The 21,535-nt window shown below is 39.2% G+C and overlaps 1 protein-coding gene and 1 long non-coding RNA gene across 9 annotated transcripts in view; one reads left to right on the top strand and one right to left on the bottom strand.

The window, feature by feature from the left end:
• The window catches only part of GRM5 (glutamate metabotropic receptor 5), a 534,341-nt gene that overhangs the window by 192,553 nt on the left and 320,253 nt on the right, over positions 1-21,535 (bottom strand). The window lies entirely within an intron of this gene.
• The window catches only part of LOC133099222 (uncharacterized), a 243,028-nt gene that overhangs the window by 192,211 nt on the left and 29,282 nt on the right, over positions 1-21,535 (top strand). For 2 of the 4 annotated variants that reach the window (XR_009702303.1, XR_009702302.1), the window contains exons 7-8: positions 6,919-6,981; positions 8,973-9,114. The exons of 1 other annotated variant lie outside the window; for it this stretch is intronic. This is a non-coding gene — a long non-coding RNA (uncharacterized LOC133099222). Of the gene's footprint in view, positions 1-6,918; positions 6,982-8,972; positions 9,115-19,056; positions 19,155-21,535 lie in introns of those variants that run through there. One more of the 4 variants, XR_009702305.1, reaches the window with a different exon arrangement.

The raw sequence follows: 21,535 nt of genomic DNA, 5'->3' as shown, positions 1-21,535 counted from the left end.
CATTCATAAAATATTGACCAAGAGTGGGATGTCTTATATTTTAACAAAGTTTATTTTATTTCATAATGAAATATTGCCTAGTGAAAGTCAATTTTTAAGGCACACAGAAATAATCCACTTAGAAAACTTTTCAGTTATCCTGAGACTACTCTTAGTTATATAGACAAATTCTAAAGGAAAAAAGATTACCCAAATATTTTATTCACTTGTCCCAAAGATATCAAAGAGGGACACAATCTCTATAATTTATCTGCTCACCAAGTATATTATATTAATTATATAATTAATTATATATTATATAATATTATATTAATTATATTAATTATAATAAATATTCATAGATGCGTAGTAGAAAAAGAATTGACTTTGAATCAGACAGAGCTGAGTTTGATTCCAGCCGCCTCCTCAACCTTTTAGAAGATTAGATCTTCAGCAGTTAGTTAACTTCCATGAAACTCACTTTCATCATTTGCAATATGTGAGACAAAAGCACCACCTCTACATAGTTATTGTTATAATTGGTGTTAAAATACAAAAAGCACCATACAAAACAGACACTACATGAAAGGGTCATTGTGTAGATAGGATAAAAATTCATACCATAATGTTCACAGTATCTAGTACAGTACCTGGCCCCTAATAGGCACTTGAGAAATATTTGTTGAATGAATGAATACTAGAAACTGCTCACTGCCATACTGAAAAGACAACCCAGTGTTTCAACAGTTCTCCACATGTAAAAACAAAACATTCATCCTTATTTCATTCAACAGATATATATCAAATGCCTGCACTGTGTTAGGCTCTGGGTATAGTGAATACGTGCAACTTTCAGACAAGTTAGTAAAACAGATCCCTGAATAGGCAATTTCCATACACTGTGATGAGTTCAGTAGCACAAAGAATAATATGAACTTATAGGAAGCAGCCAACCTAGTTTTGAGGAATTTGTTAAGACTTCTCAGAGAATGACTGAGATGCATGAGCCTATACAAAATCAGTGGAAGAACTGGGGTGATGAAAGCATATTATAGGTGGAGGGAACAATGTAAACACTAGAGAAAGCCTGCTCATTATGGGTCTGTATGGCTACAGTGAGGAAATTATACACTGCAAATATACTTGCTAATTTTCCTCAGTTTTTATCCCACTAACCTCTCTGGATCCCTCAGGCACTACTTTTCTCACTTGCATCTGGACTGAGCTTTAGCAGATCACTTTCTGATCTCCAGCTCTGTTTGTCTTCTACCTACTCAGCTTTGAGTTTGTGTCTATTCCTGCTGGTGTCTGGACATCAGTTCATGACCCTTCTCTGGCTTCCTTCCTGTGCACTGCTCTTGGCATGAAGACAGCGGCTCGGCTGTGGAGCCTGGTGATATACTTGATCACCAGACACCATCCAAGACGAAGCTGGGAAGGTAAAAGTGGTCCTGATGTCCTTAATCTAGGAGCTTTTTTGTTTTTTTATTAATTGAGGAGATATGTTTGAAGTTCCTTCTTTATGCCAGACACTGTCATAGATGCTGGGGAATCAGAACAACCTGTCCTTCAGGAGCTCGTTATCCAGCTGGGTAAATGACATGAAAACAAATGGATAGCACAGCAAGAGAGGCGCTGATAAAAATCTATGTAAAGGTCTAGTAACACAGAGATGATTCTTATCTAGCAGTCAGTTTACTAATGCAGATAAATAAGAGTCCTTTGAGTAAATGTAACACAAATGCATGTATCAGGCATCACAGTATTGTTATTTTCTGTTTATTTATGGCTAAATCAACCCTTTTATATTACAGAAATAATTTTAGAATATAAGCAGTTTTCTTGACCCTGAATTTCAGATAAATGATTCAGAATATTTTATTCTAACTTAATAGCTCACATTTTATTTCTTTGGACAGAACTCAGTCTTTTTCTGGGGGGGAGAAGAGAAACTCCATCATTGTGGGAAAGCATATTATAAACCTTGAACAAAGAAACCGACATAATGAAATAGATTCATTCATTAAAATAGGATATTGTATGCAATTCGCCAATGACAGTTTTATTCACATTGATTTATCTTTTTAAAAAGATGAATTCTAGAATGAATTCCAATTTATGTAAAAGAAATAGTTCCTAATTCACATGACTTGTCACCGTTTGGCATTGGTAGACGAATAACTAAATTTCCTATTCGATGCCACACAAGGTGCTGATGGAACTGAAATGGATGGCATGGTCCCTGTCCTCAAGGAGCTGTCAGTCTAGTCACAGAGATACAAGTTGTTCTGGTGTGGTATGGTAAAGGGCTCTTCTAAATCATGCTGGGGCTGGGAATGAGAGGAGCCATAGAAGGTTTTCTGGGCCAGAGGACTAACCTGAATTGAGCCTTGAAAGCAAATTCTACAGTCACTGAACCCACATTCAGTTTTGATCTCACCTCTTTATTCATCTCTTTGTTCAGTGGTTTGGGTTAGCTTTATAGATGGAACTTGCATATGTGGAGTTTGGAAGAGAACCATTTTTTAAATTGGGGTATAGTTGCTTTACAATGTTGTGTTAGTTTCCGCTGTACAACGAAGTGAATCAGCTATGTGTATACATATATCCCCTCCTTCTTGGACCTCCCTCCTCCCTCCCCATCCCACCCATCTAGGTCACCACAGAGCACCGAGCTGAGCTCCCTGTGTTATACAGCAGGTTCCCACTAGTTATCTGTTTTACACATGGTAGTGTATATATGTAAATCCCAATCTCCCAGTTCATCCTACCCCCCTTCCCCACCCCATGCCGTGGCCACACATCCGTTCTCTACATCTGCGTCTCTATTCCTGCCTTGCAGATAGGTTCATCTGTACAATTTTTCTCAATTCCACATATATGCATTAATATACAATTTTTTTTTCTCTTTCTGACTTAGTTCACTCTGTATGACAGACTCTAGGTCCATCCACATCTCTACAAATGACCCAATTTTGTTCCTTTTTATGGCTGAGTAATATTCCATTTTGTGTGTGTGTGTGTGTGTGTATACCACATCTTCTTTATCCATTCATCTGTCAATGGACATTCAGGTTGCTTCCATGTCCTGGCTATTGTAAACAGTGCAACAATGAACATTGGGGTGCATGTGTCTTCTTGAATTATGGTTTTCTCAGGGTATATGCCCAGTAGTGGGATTGCTGGGTATACGGTAGTTCTATTTTTAGTTTTTTAAGGAACCTCCATACTGTTCTCCATAGTGGCTGTATCAATTTACATTCCCACGAACAATGGAAGAGCGTCCCTTTTCTCCACACCCTCTCCAGCATTTATTGTTTGTAGATTTTTTGATGATGGCCATTCTGACCGGTGTGACACCTCATTGTAGTTTTGATCTGCATTTCTCTAATAATTAGTGATGTTGAGCATCATTTCATGTGCCTCTTGGCCATCTGTATGTCTTCTTTGGAGAAAGGCCTACTTAGGTCTTCTGCCCATATTTTGATTGGGTTGTTCGTTTTTTTTGATGTTGAGCTGCATGAGCTGTTTGTATATTTTGGAGATTAATCCTTTGTCAGTTGCTTTGTTTGCAAATATTTTCTCCCATTCTGAGGGTTGTCTTTTCGTCTCGCTTATGGTTTTCTTTGCTGTGCAAAAGAGAACCAATTTTAAAACCAGCATATGGACAAGTTTACCTAACCTGACGTGTGAAGGTTGTGGAAAGCAAAGAGGCCCCTGCCCTTTTGGTTCTTCTTTAAATAAGTTGCCACTAACACTTGAAGAGAGGGCTACAACTGCAGTGCAGTTCTGCAAATTGCATACGGTGATAGGATGCGACTGGAGAAGGATAAGGAGAGCGGCGAAAGAGTGGTGTAGGAGAGGACATTATATCTCTAATAAAGTCAAATAGGGGCTTGAGTCAAATACTTCTACTATAACCATAGTTTTATTTTTTTCTCTATTAGCAGAGAAAGGATCACATTTAACATATTTTGCTTATTGTCCTTATTGATGTAGTCATTTTTCTATATTCCTGTGAATAATGTGTAGATGTGTCATAATTCTGGTGTTTGGTTTTTCTAAAGAATATTAGTTACTTTGCTCAGCCATGTAGGAAGACCCAAGAGTGACCTGCTTATTATACTTTTAAAAGTAAGAAGCATTATCTATGCAGTCAAAGCAATTAGGAATATGGTTGCCTGTAGAATAGATCCCACCTACATCCATCTGCTAGTCACCACTATCTCTATATAGATGGCTATTTTATACTTCCTGACCACACTCCTCAGCTGCTGTCTACTACGTCTGCCCACTGCAACTTGGCTGTTGCGCAGACACTGCAATCTCAACACCTGGACTTATCATTTGTTTTCCCAAACTTACTTGTCATCTTGTGTTTCGTAATACTGTTAATAGATGCTACCACCCACCAAGGTATTTAAGCCAGAATTTTAGGAGTTATTCACAGTTCCCACCTCCTCTTCTATTGTCTTTTTCCTATGAACTCCCAATAAAATAGGCATTTAATCAGAACCAAGTCCTGTCATTCTATCATAAATGTCCCTCAGACAAGTCTCTTCTCCATCCCGTTGATTCCGATTAGACAGGAATACTACAACACCCTACGATCTAGTCACATGGTTCTACAATGCAATTTTTATGATGTAATTGATGACATCATCCTCCTGCTTAAGGCAGCTCCCTAGGAGCAGCAAGACGAAGTCTAAATTACTGACTTAATGTGACCTATGCTGCTCTTCCTGATCTGGCCCCATCTCTTGCTCAGTCCTTACCTGCTCTAGCTCTTCTCAGAGGGATAATCTGCTCCGGAAACACTGGAACCTCTGCACCATTTTCTCTTGTCTCTGGAAAACCCCTGTGAAAACCCTCAGTGTTAGCTCAAACCCGATCTCCTTTAGGAAATTTTCCTAGACCCCAGGCAGGTTCGAGACTCTCTTTCATCCTCCTTTAGCACCTTTATCTCATAGCCAGTGTGCTCTAATACTTCCTTTTCTCATCTGTCCTTCCCTAAGGGCTCCTTAAGGGCAGGAGTGATGATTTGTTTTTCTCTGTCTTTAGCACCTCCTATTGGGTTTTGCATAGTACAAGTGCTCAATAAGGGCTCTTTGTGTTAGGGCATGGCCACAGGAATGGATGAATGAGTGAGTCAATGAATGACCTAGATTATGATTAGTTGCAGAATGAACTTCAAGTAAAAAATAATGCTGAATGAACAGAATCCAACCTTCACACAAGGCCCTCATGACATTCTAAAGGCCCCGTTACTGATGTTCTCTGTGACCTCTGATGAGTCACTTAGTCTCTCATCTGTAAAGCTTAATTAGCGCTTCAGCAGTAAGTGCAAGCCCTTAAAATGCTAGGTGTTCAATTCATTGCTTCAGAAACACTGTCACGCTCATATTCATTTGGAATAAAACTATGAGATAGGCAACTATACTCCATTTTCAATTAAAAATGCTAGGTTCCCTGTTGCCTGAAATAGACGTAATGGCAGCTGGTTCCCAGCTATGCCTGAAGATGCCTCAGCTTCAAACATGGGAATGTTACCACTTCTGAGACACAAAGTCCCTACTCTTAACTCCAGGGCAACCTTCCATGATGGTTGCACCTGGGGCCTGTGCAGGATGAGTAATCAGAGTGAATGGGAGAAAGAGGCAAACAGGCAGTTCTCCTAATGGAAACAGTCTCGTGGCTCACTGTCAGCCAGCAGGCTGGCAGTTATACAGTTTCTTTACTGGACCTGAATCACTGCAATGAGTGGTCCAATGCAGAGGCGAGAAAATGGAGTTTGTATTTCTCACCGTTTTTAACCAACTAGGGAATTAAGGAACGTGCACATTTTTAAAAACAGTTTAAAGTTACATACAAAGATGACATGGCATTAAAAGCAATTCAATCCAAACCAATTCAACAAACCTCTTTCTGAGGTCCTACTATCTATATAGAACACTACATTCAGTGCTGTGGAAGGAACATCGATGAATGGATGGGAAATAGGTCCAACAAGCCTCTGCACTTTCACATAAGTAGTAGTAGAATGTGTCACTAATAGAAATGAACTTGTTATAATGGCTATATGGAAATACAAAGTATTGTGGGAAGAGAAAGGGAAAGGTGATTTCTGATTTGGGGTTTGGGAAAAGCTTTGCAGAGAGTATAGAATCTAGTTGGGAGACTAGTCTAGTGAAGAGCCAAGTGGGGTCAGTGAAACCGTTCCCTGGAATTAGGCAGACTTACCTGCCTACCATGGTAGTGCTGGGCTGGACTGGGCACACCTCTCCACATGGACAAGGTGCCAGGTGAGATTTAGGAACCCAGGACAGCCCTTGCCCTAAAAAAAAAAAAAGATCACTCCCTATGAAGGAAGGCAAAGATGAGCTGATCCTAGTTATTCCTCCCGAACTTACCAATCAGAGAAGTCACTCTACCTCCTCAGAGAGAAGCCCAGAGCCAGGCTAATTAAGCTCCCTCTGAGGAAGAAAATCTTAGGAGTAGGAAGAAACATTCCCAACATATGATAGGATCTGCGTGATGAAAGACTGGGGAGGGCAACAGCTGAACGTGAACTTTGTAAGCAAGCTCTGAGCAGGTGGAATAATGTAATGACTGGCCCTAATTTTTTTCTTGATGCAAACAAGTCACCTACATTCTCTGACCCTTGGCTTCCTCATCTTCGAGTTGGAGATAATAGTACCCATTTCACTGAACTCAATAGATAGTAGCCGTGATTATGTCAACTGCCAGAGTGACTGGACTCTGGGGGTATGTTAAATAACTGGACAACTTTCTCCACAAAGTGACTTTGGGATTTTGAGTTTTATTAAATATCTGTTTCTTCCTAATTTATCAGCTTGGTGAGATCAAAGTCCTGTGTATTGGGTTTTCTCAAAGTGAATTGGACCTATGAAACACATTTAATCCACCGTATTTCTGCAGCGTATAGGAAGACTCTGGTTTGAATTTGTGGAGCAGGAGAGAAGAACACCACAAGCACAGCAGGTATGATGAATAGCACCAAAAAAGTGTAGAGGTAAGAGCAAGCATGTGACACAGTCGAAGTGAAGTGGTGTGCATGTAAATGAAGACTGCCAAGGGGCATGAGGGTGGAAAGAACACTGGGCATAATTTCATTTTCAGTTCCACCCTTCTCAGAGCTTCTAACTTTTTTGATGGGACCAGGCTAATGAGCCTGAACAAGCTTTAAACCAAACCAGCAAAGGGGATCTGCAATGTGTCAGGACCCTAAATGCCTGTAAATGCACAATTGAACGTTCAGAAGACCATTATGACCACACAGCTGAAGGTTAGTCGGGAGTACACTTTCTTGGTCTTTTAGAAAGCAATGTTATGGGTATTTTTATTTTATTATATAAATATAAATGTTTATGGCTATAGAATCATCTTAGGCTATTTATTACCTGTGACTATTAGGGAAAGATGAACTATTTCTGTGGTATATGAATATGTTAGAATGCCAAAGGGCATCTGTCACAGATTATTTTTCGAAGACTAAGTGACAAACTGAGATCTTCAAATGGAAATGATTTTACGCTTCCTGATGAAGTACCTGCTCTTAAATGAGCTCTGAACTTAACCATGTAAACCTCGGCTTTGTGTCAGTTTAATGGCTGAGTTCAGAGAGATAGGTTATGTGTCTGGATCAATGGCTATTGAATAATCGGGAGGGATTATTTGCAGCCATCGAGGTGTGACATCTGATAAGGAGAAAGAAGATAACAGAGAGTTTGCATGCCTCTTAATTTCCGTCAAATATAGTTTTAGAAGGAGGCTGAAGGGACTTGTCTGATTGCAACTTAACAGCCTCTAGAAATGATTATGTAATGTGTAGGAATGAGTTTATCTTTTAAAAATGTACAGTTCTTAGTTCCAAAGATGTACTTCCATTACTTCTACAGTGCAGATGTCCCACTTGCTTTCTAACACAAAATACTGAGATTCACTAAGAAGAAACTTTTCAAACAAGAGCTTATTTTGACTTTGTGTGGTCATGTTGCTACTTTGAAAGGCCCCAGGTCAGTATTTTTAGGAAATAACTGGGACTTCTTTTTTGAGGAATTCTAGATTCCAAGTAATTCTACCTTTCCCATTCCCAAAGAAGCATTGATAGGATTCTAACATAGTGACTTAGACTACACTTGCTTTTAATATTTGAATGTTTCCTGGTGGGGTTTTTCTGTGTCCTTCCATTACAGTGGTCCTAAAGGAATATTTGTAATTTATTACAAATATCAAGGAATCAACACATATTTTTGGTAGTTGTGTTACAATAATGGTTAAGAATGACAGATGATTTGGATATTAAACTACTCATCATTATTTCCCCTTAGGTGGGATGTGTGATTTAGGTGAAATGGTCATTTAGAAGACCATGCTTGGGCAGTCCAAGTCAGACACACCTGGATTTGATTATGGCATTTGATATTTGATAATGGAGTCCCACTGGGAGAATTATATAACATTCCTAAGCTTCAGTTTTGTCCTCGGTACAATGGGTTTTATAATGGTACCTACCTCATAGAATGATTGTGAGGATTGAATGGGATAATGTATGGCACAGTATTTGGCATGCAGTAAGCCCTCAATATGTATTTGGAGTTAATACCTTTGAAGGAGAGAAGTAGAAGAAATCTTTGAACTTCATCAAACTTATCCCTAAACTCCAGAAAAGATTATGGTTAAATTTCACATCAGATGATTGTGTAATTTTAAAAGGTTTTCTGGACAAGGTGATAGTGTACCTTGTGTGTGATTCTCCTTTAAAATGTTTTTCCTTCCAAGCCTGCCAGCTGCAACTTAAGCCCTTATTTTTTTCCCCATTATTTCTGGGTTGGCACAGGAGCTGATTTAGCATATAATTTGTGTCTCGTGTGTATTCAGTATGTAGTGTATATAAATGTTATATATAGTATGTTTATAAAATGCTCATCGTGGAATCAGATCCTAAGTCAGCAATTCTCTTTCACATGCAGCTGCATCCAAATGAATCTTTCCCTGGGGAAGGAAATATTTTATTTTCCCTCCAAGGCCACAAGAAGCCAGGAACATGAAGAGGAGCTGACAGAAGGCAGTTTTTATCTCAGGGAGAGCTGCTTTTTCCTGACAGTGGTGCTGGAGTGACCCTTGTGTTTGGTTCTGTCATTAAGGATTGATGTACTTGTGTATGGGTTCCCAGAGAAGCATTTATGCTTTGTGATTGATTCCCTGTGAGGATTAGAATAGCACTTTGCAAGTGCCCATTCAATACTCATTTGTTAAGCAATAGTAAAATACAATAAATGGATAACTGTAGCAGCCCAGCCGTGCAAAGCCAATGTTCCCTATCTTTCAACTTTGGGTGGTGCAGTGTACAAGTGACACAACAGAGCACATGTTATAAAGATTTAGTAGAGTATTTTTGGCCTCAGATTCATGGACTGCATAAATGGCACGTGGAGTTATTTTACTTTATTTTTTAATTTTATTTTTTAAATTAATTAATTAATTTTTTGGGCTGCATTGGGTCTTTGTTGCTGTGCGCGGGCTTTCTGTAGTTGCGGCGAGTGGGGGCTACTCTTCGTTGCAGTGCACAGGCTTCTCATTGCGGTGGCTTCTCTTGTTGCGGAGCCTGAGCTCTAGGTGCACGGGCTTCAGTAGTTGCGGCACGCAGGCTCAGTAGTTGTGGCACACGGGCTTAGTTGCTCCGTGGCACATGGGATCTTCCCGGACCAGGGATTGAACCTGTGTCCCCTGCATTGGCAGGCAGATTCTTAACCACCGCGCCACCAAGTTCCATGCCACGTGAATTTAAATCTACATGGATGAAGCTGACCACAACATAAGTGCAAAATTTGAGTCAATGGGAAAGTGCTTTTGTCTGGACAGAGGTTTCATAACTTTCATCAATTTCTTATAGAATCCACAATTCAAAAATTAAGGACCATATTCAAGACCAAGGCGCTAAATTCATAGAATTCTCTTTGCATGCAAGTCAACTCATTAAATATTTAATCACATTTTGCCTGAAAATGTTTACATGTGTATATCTTGGCACTGTTTCCAGTCAGTTATGATAACCAAAAACCTAGAAAGTCATTCTAGACATCATCTCTCCTGTATGTAATCTAGCATCAAGTGCCGTCAAGTTTACTGATTAAATACTTTTCAAACCCATTCACTTTTCTCCAGCTCTACCAGCTGAACCTTGTCTATGCTACCATCATCTTTCATCAGAACAGCTGCAATAGCCCCATAACTCTCTGTCATCATCCAGTCTTGTCCTCTGCCAATCCATTCTCCACAGGGCAGTTAGGGGACCTTTTAAACATGCAAATCTGATTACATCCTTCCCTGATTAAGATGATTTAGTAATAAGTTCTCTCAGGGAAAGACGAAAGTCCTGAACATGACCATGTATGGTGTGGCCCTTGCTTACCCCTGCAGTCCTGCTATGCTGCACACTCCAGCCAGAATAACCTTCTTTTAATCCTTCATATGTGCCATGTCCTCTTTTGCCAAAGGGCCTCAGCACATATTGTTCCCTCTGCCTTGAATGCTCCTTTTTATTTTGTTCATCCAGTTAATTTTATTAATGCTTCATTTCTACATGCAGTAGACATTACATTAGGAAAATCTTCCATGACCTCCATGATTAGGTCCATTCCACTATATACACATTCATGGAACCACACTTCTCTATTTCAGAGCACTTACCACAATTGTAAGTTTTTATTTACTTTGTGATTTTTTGATAAATGTGAATACTTCCAATTAGACTGTAGGCTTCATGGAAGCAAGTACTCTTTATTGTTGAATTTCCACAGCTTGGCATTCTTCCTGGTACAGAGGAGGCATCAGTAAGTATTTGCTGAGTGAATGAATGGATGGTCTCTTGTATTGAACTATAAGGTTTTTAGAAGTAGAAATTATAGCTATGTAGTGGATTGAACAAACTGAAAGATTTTCAACCATCTTCCCTAAGATCAAATGCCGTCTCCATTCACTTTCTAGCTATGTGGTCTTGGGTCCCTCTGAGTCTCTGTGTTCTAGAAGTGGTTACAACCTATGAGTAGGAACTATTGTTATTTCAAGTTTACAGACGCAGAAAACTGAGGCTTAGTAACAGCAAACAGATAAAACATTCCTCCTATGTGTTTGTTAGTATCCTATTCTTACAAATAAAAGAGTTAGATTAGTTACTCTCTAAGGATCATTCTTGATTATGTTGTCTAAAAGCTTTTGGGATGAAAGCTTTTGTAGCTTGAGATAGTCTGTTATCTACATTCAGTAGGTCATTTGGGATAGAGACTTAAACCTGTAGACAGAAACAGAGGAACAGAAGCTCTGGATCTCAGCACCACTTACTGAAGAGGCTGTCATTTCTCCACTGTATATTCTTGCCTCCTTTATCAAAGATAAGGTGACCAAATGTGCATGGGTTTATCTCTGGGCTTTCTATCCTGTTCCATTGATCTATATTTCTGTTTTTGTGCCAGTACCATACTGTCTTGATTACTGTAGCTTTGTAGTATAGTCTGAAGTCAGGGAGCCTGATTCCTCCAGCTCCGTTTTTCTTTCTCAAGATTGCTTTGGCTATTCGGGGTCTTTTGTGTTTCCATACAAATTGTGAAATTTTTTGCTCTACTTCTGTGAAAAATGCCAGTGGTAGTTTGATAGGGATTACATTGAATCTGTAGATTGCTTTGGGTAGTAGAGTCATTTTCACAGTGTTGATTATTCCAATCCAAGAACATGGTATATCTCTACATCTATTTGTATTGTCTTTAATTTCTTTCATCAGTGTCATAATTTTCTGCATAAAGGTCTTTTGTCTCCTTAGGTAGGTTTATTCCTAGATATTTTATTCTTTTTGTTACAATGGTAAATGGGAGTGTTTTCTTAATTTCACTTTCAGATATTTCATCATTAGTGTATAGGAATGCAAGAGATTTCTGTGCATTAATTTTGTATCCTGCTACTTTACCAAATTCATTGATTAGCTCTAGTAGTTTTCTGGTAGCATATACATGTAAAAGAAAGAATGAAATTAGAACACTCCCTAACACCATACACAAAAATAAACTCAAAATGCATTAAAGACCTAAACGTAAGGCCAGACACCATCAAACTCTTAGAGGAAAACATAGGCAGAACACTCTATGACATAAATCACAGCAAGATCCTTTTTGACTCACCTCCTAGAGAAATGGAAATAAACACAAAAATAAACAAACAAATGGGACCTAATGAAACTTAAAAGCTTTTGCACAGCAAAGGAAACCATAAACAAGACGAAAAGACAACCCTCAGAATGGGAGAAAATATTTGCAAATGAAGCAACTGACAAAGGATTAATCTCCAAAACGTACAAGCAACTCATGCAGCTCAATATCAAAAAAATAAACAAACAACCCAATCCAAAAATGGGCAGAAGACCTAAATAGACATTTCTCCAAAGAAGATATACAGATTGCCAACAAACACATGAAAAAATGCTCAACATCATTAATCATTAGAGAAATGCAAATCAAAACTACAATGAGATATCATCTCACACCAGTCAGAATGGCCATTATCAAAAAATCTACAAACAGTAAATGCTGGAAAGGGTGTGGAGAAAAGGGAACCCTCTTGCACTGTTGGTAGGAATGTAAATTGATACAGCCACTACAATAGCCAGGACATGGAAGCAACCTAAGTGTCCATCAACAGATGAATGGATAAAGAAGATGTGCCACATGTATACAATGGAATATTACTCAGCCATAAAAAGGAACAAAACTGAGTTATTTGTAGTGAGGTGGATGGACCTAGAGACTCTCATACAGAGTGAAGTAAGTCAGAAAGAGAAAAACAAATACCGTATGCTAACAAATATATATGGAAAATAAAAAAAATAAAAAAAAAAGAAAATGTTCAGAAGAACCTAGGGGCAAGACGGGAATAAAGATGCAGACCTGAACCAAGATGGTGGAGTAGAAGGACGTGCTCTCACTCCCTCTTGCGAGAACACCAGAATCACAGCTAGCTGCTGGACAATCATCAACAGGAAGACACTGGAACTCACCAAAAAAGATACCCCACATCCAAAGACAAAGGATAAGCCACAATGAGACGGTAGGAGGGGCACAATCACAGTAAAATCAAATCCCATAACTGGTGGGTGGTTGACTCACAGACTGGAGAACACTTATACCACAGAAGTCCACCCACTGGAGTGAAGGTTCTGAGCCCCACGTCAGGCTTCCCAACCTGGGGGTCTGGCAACGGGAGGAGGAATTCCTAGAGAATCAGACTTTGAAGCCTAGTGGGAATTGATTGCAGAACTTCAACAGCACTGGGGGAAACAGAGACTCGACTCTTGGAGGGCACACACAAAGTAGTGTGTGGATTGGGACCCAGGGAAGGAGCAGTGACCCCGGGGGAGACTGAACCAGACCTACCTGCTAGTGTTGGAGGGTCGCCTGCAGAGGCGGGTGTGGGCGGACTGTGGCTCACTGTGGGGACAAGGACACTGGCAGCAGAAGTTCTGGGAAGTACTCCTTGGCGTGAGCCCTCCCAGAGTCTGTCATTAGCCCCACCAAAGAGCCCAGGTAGGCTCAAGTGTCGGGTTGCCTCAGGCCAAACAACCAACAGGGAGGGAACCCAGCCCCACCCATCAACAGTCAAGTGGATTGAAGTTTTACTGAGCTCTGCACACCAGAGCAACGGTCAGCTCTACCCACCACCAGTCCCTCCCATCAAGCCTCTTAGATAGCCTCATCCACCAGAGGGCAGACAGCAGAAGCAAGAAGAACTACAGTTCTACAGCCTGTGGAACAAAAACCACATTCAAAGAAAGACAGACAATATGAAAAGGCAGAGGGCTATGTACCAGATGAAGGAACAAGATAAAACCCCAGAAAAACAACTAAATGAAGTGGAGATAGGCAACCTTCCATAAAAAGAATTCAGAATAATGATAGTGAAGATGATCCAGGACCTCGGAAAAAGAATGGAGGCAAAGATCGAGAAGATGCAAGAAATGTTTAACAAAGACCTAGAAGAATTAAAGAACAAACAAACAGCGATGAACAATACGATAACTGAAATGAAAACTACACTAGAAGGAATCAGTAGCAGAATAACTGAGGCAGAAGAACGGATAAGTGACCTGGAAGACAGAATGGTGGAATTCACTGCTGCAGAACAGACTAAAGAAAAAAGAATGAAAAGAAATGAAGACAGCCTAAGGGACCTCTGGGACAACATTAAACGCAACAACATTCGCATTATAGGGGTTCCAGAAGGAGAAGAGAGAGAGAAAGGACCAGAGAAAATATTTGAAGAGATTATTGTCGAAAACTTCCCTAACATGGGAAAGGAAATAGCCACCCAAGTCCAGGAAGCGCAGCGAGTCCCATACAGGATAAGCCCAAGGAGAAACACGCCGAGACACATAGTAATCAAATTGGCAAAACTTAAAGATAAAGAAAAATAATTGAAAGCAGCAAGGAAAAATCGACAAATAACATACAAGGGAACTCCCATAAGGTTAACAGCTGATTTCTCAGCAGAAACTCTACAAGCCAGAAGGGAGTGGCATGATATACTTAAAGTGGTGAAAGGGAAGAACCTACAACCAAGATTACTCTACCCAGCAAGGATCTCATTCAGATTCGATGGAGAAATCAAAAGCTTTACAGACAATTAAAAGCTAAGAGAATTCAGCAACACCAAACCAGCTCTACAGCAAATGCTAAAGGAACTTCTCTAAGTGGGAAGCACAAGAGAAGAAAAGGACCTACACAAACAAACCCAAAACAATTAAGAAAATGGTCATAGGAACATACATATCGATAATTACCTTAAACGTGAATGGATTAAATGCTCCAACCAAAAGACACAGGCTCACTGAATGGATACAAAAACAAGACCCCTATATATGCTGTCTACAAGAGACCCACTTCAGACCTAGGGACACATACAGACTGAAAGTGAGGGGATGGAAAAAGATATTCCATGCAAATGGAAATCAAAAGAAAGCAGGAGTAGCAATTCTCATATCAGATAAAATAGACTTTAAAATAAAGAATATTACAAGAGACAAGGAAGGACACTACATAATGTTCAAGGGATCAATCCAAGAAGAAGATATAACAATTATAAATATATATGCACCCAACACAGGAGCACCTCAATACATAAGGCAACTGCTAACAGCTATAAAAGAGGAAATCGACAGTAACACAATAATAGTGGCAGACTTTAACACCTCACGTACACCAATGGACAGATCTTCCAAAATGAAAATAAATAAGGAAACAGAAGCTTTAAATGATGCAATAGAACAGATAGATTTAATTGATATTTATAGGACATTCCATCCAAGAACAGCAGATTACACTTTCTTCTCAAGTGCGCACAGAACATTCTCCAGGATAGATCACATCTTGGGTCACAAATCAAGCCTCAGTAAATTTAAGAAAGTTGAAATCATATCATGCATCTTTTCTGACCACAACACTATGAGATTAGAAATGAATTACAGGGAATAAAAACGTAAAAAACACAAACACATGAAGGCTAAACAATACGTTACTAAATAACCAAGAGGTCACTGAAGGAATCAAAGAGGAAATCAAAAAATACCTAGAGAAAAATGACAATGAAAACACGACGATCCAAAACCTATGGGATGCAGCAAAAGCAGTTCTAAGATAGAAGTTTATAGCTATAGAAGGCTACCTCAAGAAACAAGAAAAATCTTAAGTAAACAATCTAACCTTACACCTAAAGGAACTAGAGAATGAAGAACAAACAAAACCCAAAGTTAGCAGAAGGAAAGAAATCATAAAGATCAGAGCAGAAATAAATGAAATAGAAACAAAGAAAACAATAGCAAAGATCAATAAAACTAAAAGCTGGTTCTTTGAGAAGATAAAATTAATAAACCATTAGCCAGACTCATCATGAAAAAGAGGGAAAGGACTCAAATCAATAAAAGTAGAAATGAAAAAGGAGAAGTTGCAACAGACACCGCAGAAATACAAAGCATCCTAAGAGACTACTACAAGCAACTCTATGCCAATAAAGTGGACAACCTGGAAGAAATGGACAAATTCTTAGAAAGGTATAACCTTCTAAGACTGAACCAGGAAGAAACAGAAAATATGAGCAGACCAATCACAAGTAATGAAATTGAAACTGTGATTCAAAATCTTCCAACAAACAAAAGTCCAGGACCAGATGGCTTCACAGGTGAATTCTATCAAACATTTAGAGAAGAGCTAACACCCATCCTTCTCAAACTCTTCCAAAAAATTGCACAGGAAGGAACACTCCCAAACTCATTCTATGAGGCCACCATCATCCTGATACCAAAACCAGACAAAGATACTACAAAAAAAGAAAATTACAGACCAATATCAGTGATGAATATAGATGCAAAAATCCTCAACAAAATACTAGCAGACAGAATCCAACAACACATTAAAAGGATCATACACCATGATCAAGTGGGATTTATCCCAGGGATACAAGGATTCTTCAATATACACAAATCAATCAGTGTGATACATCATATTAACAAATTGAAGAATAAAAACCATATGATCATCTCAATAGATGCAGAAAAAGCTTTTGACAAAATTCAACACCCATTTATGATAAAAACTCTCCAGAAAGTGGGCATAGAGGGAACCTACCTCAACATAATGAAGGCCATATATGACAAACCCACAGCAAACATCATTCTCAATGGTGAAAAACTGCAAGAATTTCCTCTAAGATCAGGAACGAGACAAGGATGTCCACTCTCACCACTGTTATTCAACATAGTTTTGGAAGTCCTAGCCACGGCAATCAGAGAAGAGAAAGAAATAAAAGGAATACAAATTGGAAAAGAAGAAGTAAAACTGTCATTGTTTGCAGATGACATGATACTATACATAGAGAATCCTAAAAATGCCACCAGAAAACTACTAGAGCTAATCAATGAATTTGGCAAAGTTGCAGGATACAAAATTAATGCACAGAAATTTCTTGCATTCCTATACACTAGTGATGAAAAATCTGAAACAGAAATTATGGAAACACTCCCAGTTACTGTTGCAACAAAAAGAATAAAATACCTAGGAATAAACCTACCTAGGGAGACAAAAGACCTGTATGCAGAAAACTATAAGACACTGATGAAAGAAATTAAAGATGATACCAACAGATGGAGAGATATACCGTGTTCTTGGATTGGAAGAATCAATATGGTGAAAATGACTATATTACCCAAAGCAATCTACAGATTCAATGCAATCTGTATCAAATTACCAATGGCATTTTTTTATGGAACTAGAACAAATCATCTTAAAATTTGTATGGAGACACAAAAAACCCCAAATAGCCAAAGCAGTCTTGAGGGGAAAAAATGGAGCTGGAGGAATCAGACTCCTTGACTTCAGACTATGCTACAAAGCTACAGTAATCAAGACAATATGGTACTGGCACAAAAACAGAAACATAGATCAATGGAACAAGATAGAAAGTCCAGAGATAAACCCACACACCTATGGTCAACTAATCTATGACAAAGGAGGCAAAGATATACAATGGAGAAAAGACAGCCTCTTCAATAAGTGGTGCTGGGAAAACTGGACAGCTACATGTAAAAGAATGAAATTAGAACACTCCCTAACACCATACACAAAAATAAACTCAAAATGGATTCGAGACCTAAATGTAAGACTGGACACTATAAAACTCTTAGAGGAAAAAACATAGGAAGAACACTCTTTGACATAAATCACAGCAAGATCTTTTTTGATCCACTTCCTAGAGTAATGGAAATAAAAACAAAAATAAACAAATGGGACCTAATGAAACTTCAAAGCTTTTGCACAGCAAAGGAAACCATAAACAAGACGAAAAGACAACCCTCAGAATGGGAGAAAATATTTGCAAATGAATCAACGGACAAAGGATTAATCTCCAAAATATATAAACAGCTCATGCAGCTCAATATTAAAGAAACAAACAACCCAATCCAAAATTGGGCAGAAGACCTAAATAGACATTTCTCCAAAGAAGACATACAGATGGCCAAGAAGCACATGAAAAGCTGCTCAGCATCACTAATTATTTGAGAAATGCAAATCAAAACTACAATGAGATGTCACCTCACACCAGTTAGAATGGGCATCATCAGAACATCTACAAACAACAAATGCTGGAGAGGGTGTGGAGAAAAGGGAACCCTCTTGCACTGTTGGTGGGAATGTAAATTGATACAGCCACTATGGAGAACAGTATGGAGGTTCCTTAAAAAGTAAAAATAGAATTACCATATGATCCAGCAATCCCACTACTGGGCATATACCCAGAGAAAACCATAATTCAAAAAGACATATGCACCCCAATGTTCATTGCAGCACTATTTACAATAGCGAGGTCATGGAAGCAACCTAAATGCCCATCGACAGACGAATGGATAAAGAAGTTGTGGTACATATATACAATGGAATATTACTCAGCCATAAAAAAGAATGAAATTGAGTCACTTGTTGAGACATGGATGGATCTAGAGACTGTCATACAGAGTGAAGTAAGTCAGAAAGAGAAAAACAAATATCGTATATTAACGCATGTATGTGGAACCTAGAAAAATGGTACAGATGAACCGGTTTGCAGGGCAGAAGTTGAGAGACAGATGTAGAGAACAAATGTATGGACACCAAGGGGGGAAAACCGCAGCGGGGTGGGGATGGTGGTGTGCTGAATTGGGCGATTGGGACTGACATGTATACACTGATGTGTATAAAATTGATGACTAATAAGAACCTGCAGTATAAACAAACAAACAAAAAACAACTAATACTAAACTTTCTTTGGGTTATTTGTATGGAAATATGTTAATATAAATGTTTCAGACAGTACATGAAATTTCTAAAAATCTTATATGTTCTGGTATAATGTTATAAGTCATAATTCTAGTTATTACTTTAAAATGTATATCTCAGAAATAACTAAATTTCTTTGTTAATTGCATTATTATGAACTTTCATCAAATCTTTAACCATGGTCATTTTTAAGTCTTGTCATTTACAGGTAGTTCCGGGTGTACTCTGATGCTATTGCAAAAATATTCCTATAAAAGGGTTTCATCTTCAAGGAATTCATGGAAAAGACTCTGACAAGTACAGGTTTCTGGTAACTGACTATACTGCTGAACTGAATGAATAGCATTTTCAGAACTTTAATGGAAAACTGATGAATTCATAAAAGTGCTAACAAAAGATCAAGATGAAAAAAAAATTAATTACATGGGACTGAGTGAACTGATGAGGATGATTATAACGTTTGTGACTTTCTGTTTGAATAAAAAAAAAAATCCCACAAGGACTCAGAGGCAAAAAATATACAAATCAGTTTTCACTGCAAAGTAAAGGAGCTGTTACAGTGGAGGATTACTGGACTGAATGTCAATATTATGACATAGTATGAGTGTGTTTCGTGTTTGGTAATTGCAATCATTGTTGCTTTTGTTGTGGTCATCCATTTACAATGCTTGGTGTCAGTTTATTTATCTCTTGTAAAAATAAAATACAGTGTGTGTGTGAAAAAAAAAAAGATGCAGACCTACTAGAGAACGGACTTGAGGATATGGGGAGGGGGAAGGGTAAGCTGGGACAAAGTGAGAGAGTGGCATGGACATATATAGGCTACCAAATGTAAAATAGCTAGCTAGTGGGAAGCACCCGCATAGCACAGGGAGATCAGCTTGGTGCTTTGTGACCACCTAGAGGGGTGGGATAGGGAGGGTGGGAGGGAGGGAGATGCAAGAGGGAAGAGATATGGGGACATACGTATATGTATAACTGATTCACTGTTATAAAGCAGAAACTGACACACCATTGTAAAGCAATTATACGCTAATAAAGATGTTAAAAAAGAAAAAGAAGAAATAGAAAATTGAGCAAACAATTGGAATTAGCAGTTCACTGAAAATAAATATGGAAGTCTTAAAAGCAAAAAAAAAAAAAAAGAAGCTCTGGATCTGACTTTTTACTGAAGCTTCTTATTTTCAAGTATATAAATAAAAATCTGATTGTGGAATCAGACCCCATGCAAGGTTTAGAGTTACCAAACTTCCCTCGTTTTCTAGGCCTTATCTCTGTCAGTATTATCCTTTAAAATATGTGCAGTGGTTGCGGTGGGGTGCCATGAAGATCGCTTTCCAGGACCAAGCGATTCATTCGCTCAGCTGCCAGGAGTGTTGACTGCTGACAGCTCACAACTGAGCCCCCGTCCCAACAGTTACCTCAATTAAAGGAGCTAGGAAGCTGCCTCGCACCAGGCACTCAACATCCATGGGAGCACCCCGCTTCCAGTGACTGGTAGATGTGGAGGTACAAAGGCAGACCCTGTTACTCGAATTGGGGACAACTCTGAGGGGTGAAGTAGCAATCCACTGTAAGATGAAAAAGTGGTACATTTTGGATCACGCATGAGCAAGCCCAGCAAGCACTCATGTGCCAAATAAATAGATACTCCAGATTCCATGTCATCCACTACAATTAAATCAGTAATTCTCCCAAAGCCAATACCTATGTCTGCATGGGGAGTCTCTCTTGACCCAATGACAGAAGAGAAAAAAGCTAAGCTTGCTTAATGGATGAACTGGTGTATGGGTACAAGGCAAAACTGGGCTGTTGCTACACCACAGACCTCCTTAGGGTGGCCCTGAAAAATGGTGGTGAGAGAAAATCCTCCCAGTGGGCAGAAGTTTGATGGATATTCACTTATGTGAAAAGTGGCCTGAAGTAGAATATATATGGATTATTGGACAGTGTTGAATGTCTGGTTAATCAGGCGCTTGCAAGGGGAAAAAAAGGAAATCAGCAGCAAGGAGGTCTGGGGAAAAGACACGTGTATGGACCTGGGAGAGTGGCCAGAGTGTGAAGAGCTTTGTGTTGCAAGTTAAAGTTCATCAGAGAGCATCCACCACAGAGGAGGCACCAAACAACCACTTGATAGCAGCCATTCTCTGTCACAGGGCACAAGGGGCTCAAAAGAAGGGTACCTACTGATTATGCATGTGTCTAACAGCATGGGCTCTCATCCTCCAAGATTGATCTAGCTACTGGCAGTGTCCAAGGTTTAACCTATAAGGAACAGAGACCATGTTCAAGTCCCCAGTGTGGCAATATTGCTCAAGGAGACCCACCAGCCACTTGACGGCATGTTGTCTGTGTTGTACTTCTTCCATCTTGAAATGGGCAGTGATTTATTTTCACTGATATCAACACATAATCCATTTATGGATTTACCTTTCCTGCCCACAGGACCTCAGCCAGCATCACTAAATGACAGTTCACAAAATGTCTGATCCACCAACACGGGATCCTGCATAATTTTGCACTAGAGCAAGGGATTCACTGATCAGCCAAAGAGGTGTGGCAGTGGTCAAATATCCATTAGATTCACTGGTCCTATCACATACTGCACCTCCCAGAAGCTGCCCGCCTTATAGAGTAATGGGATAGCATCCTGAAGGTACAACTGAGGTATTAGCTTGGGTGCAATG

This window comes from Eubalaena glacialis, chromosome 10 (genome assembly GCF_028564815.1).
Source record: "Eubalaena glacialis isolate mEubGla1 chromosome 10, mEubGla1.1.hap2.+ XY, whole genome shotgun sequence".
Taxonomy (NCBI): Eukaryota; Metazoa; Chordata; class Mammalia; order Artiodactyla; family Balaenidae; genus Eubalaena; species Eubalaena glacialis.
This window is presented reverse-complemented; position numbering and strand designations above follow the sequence as displayed.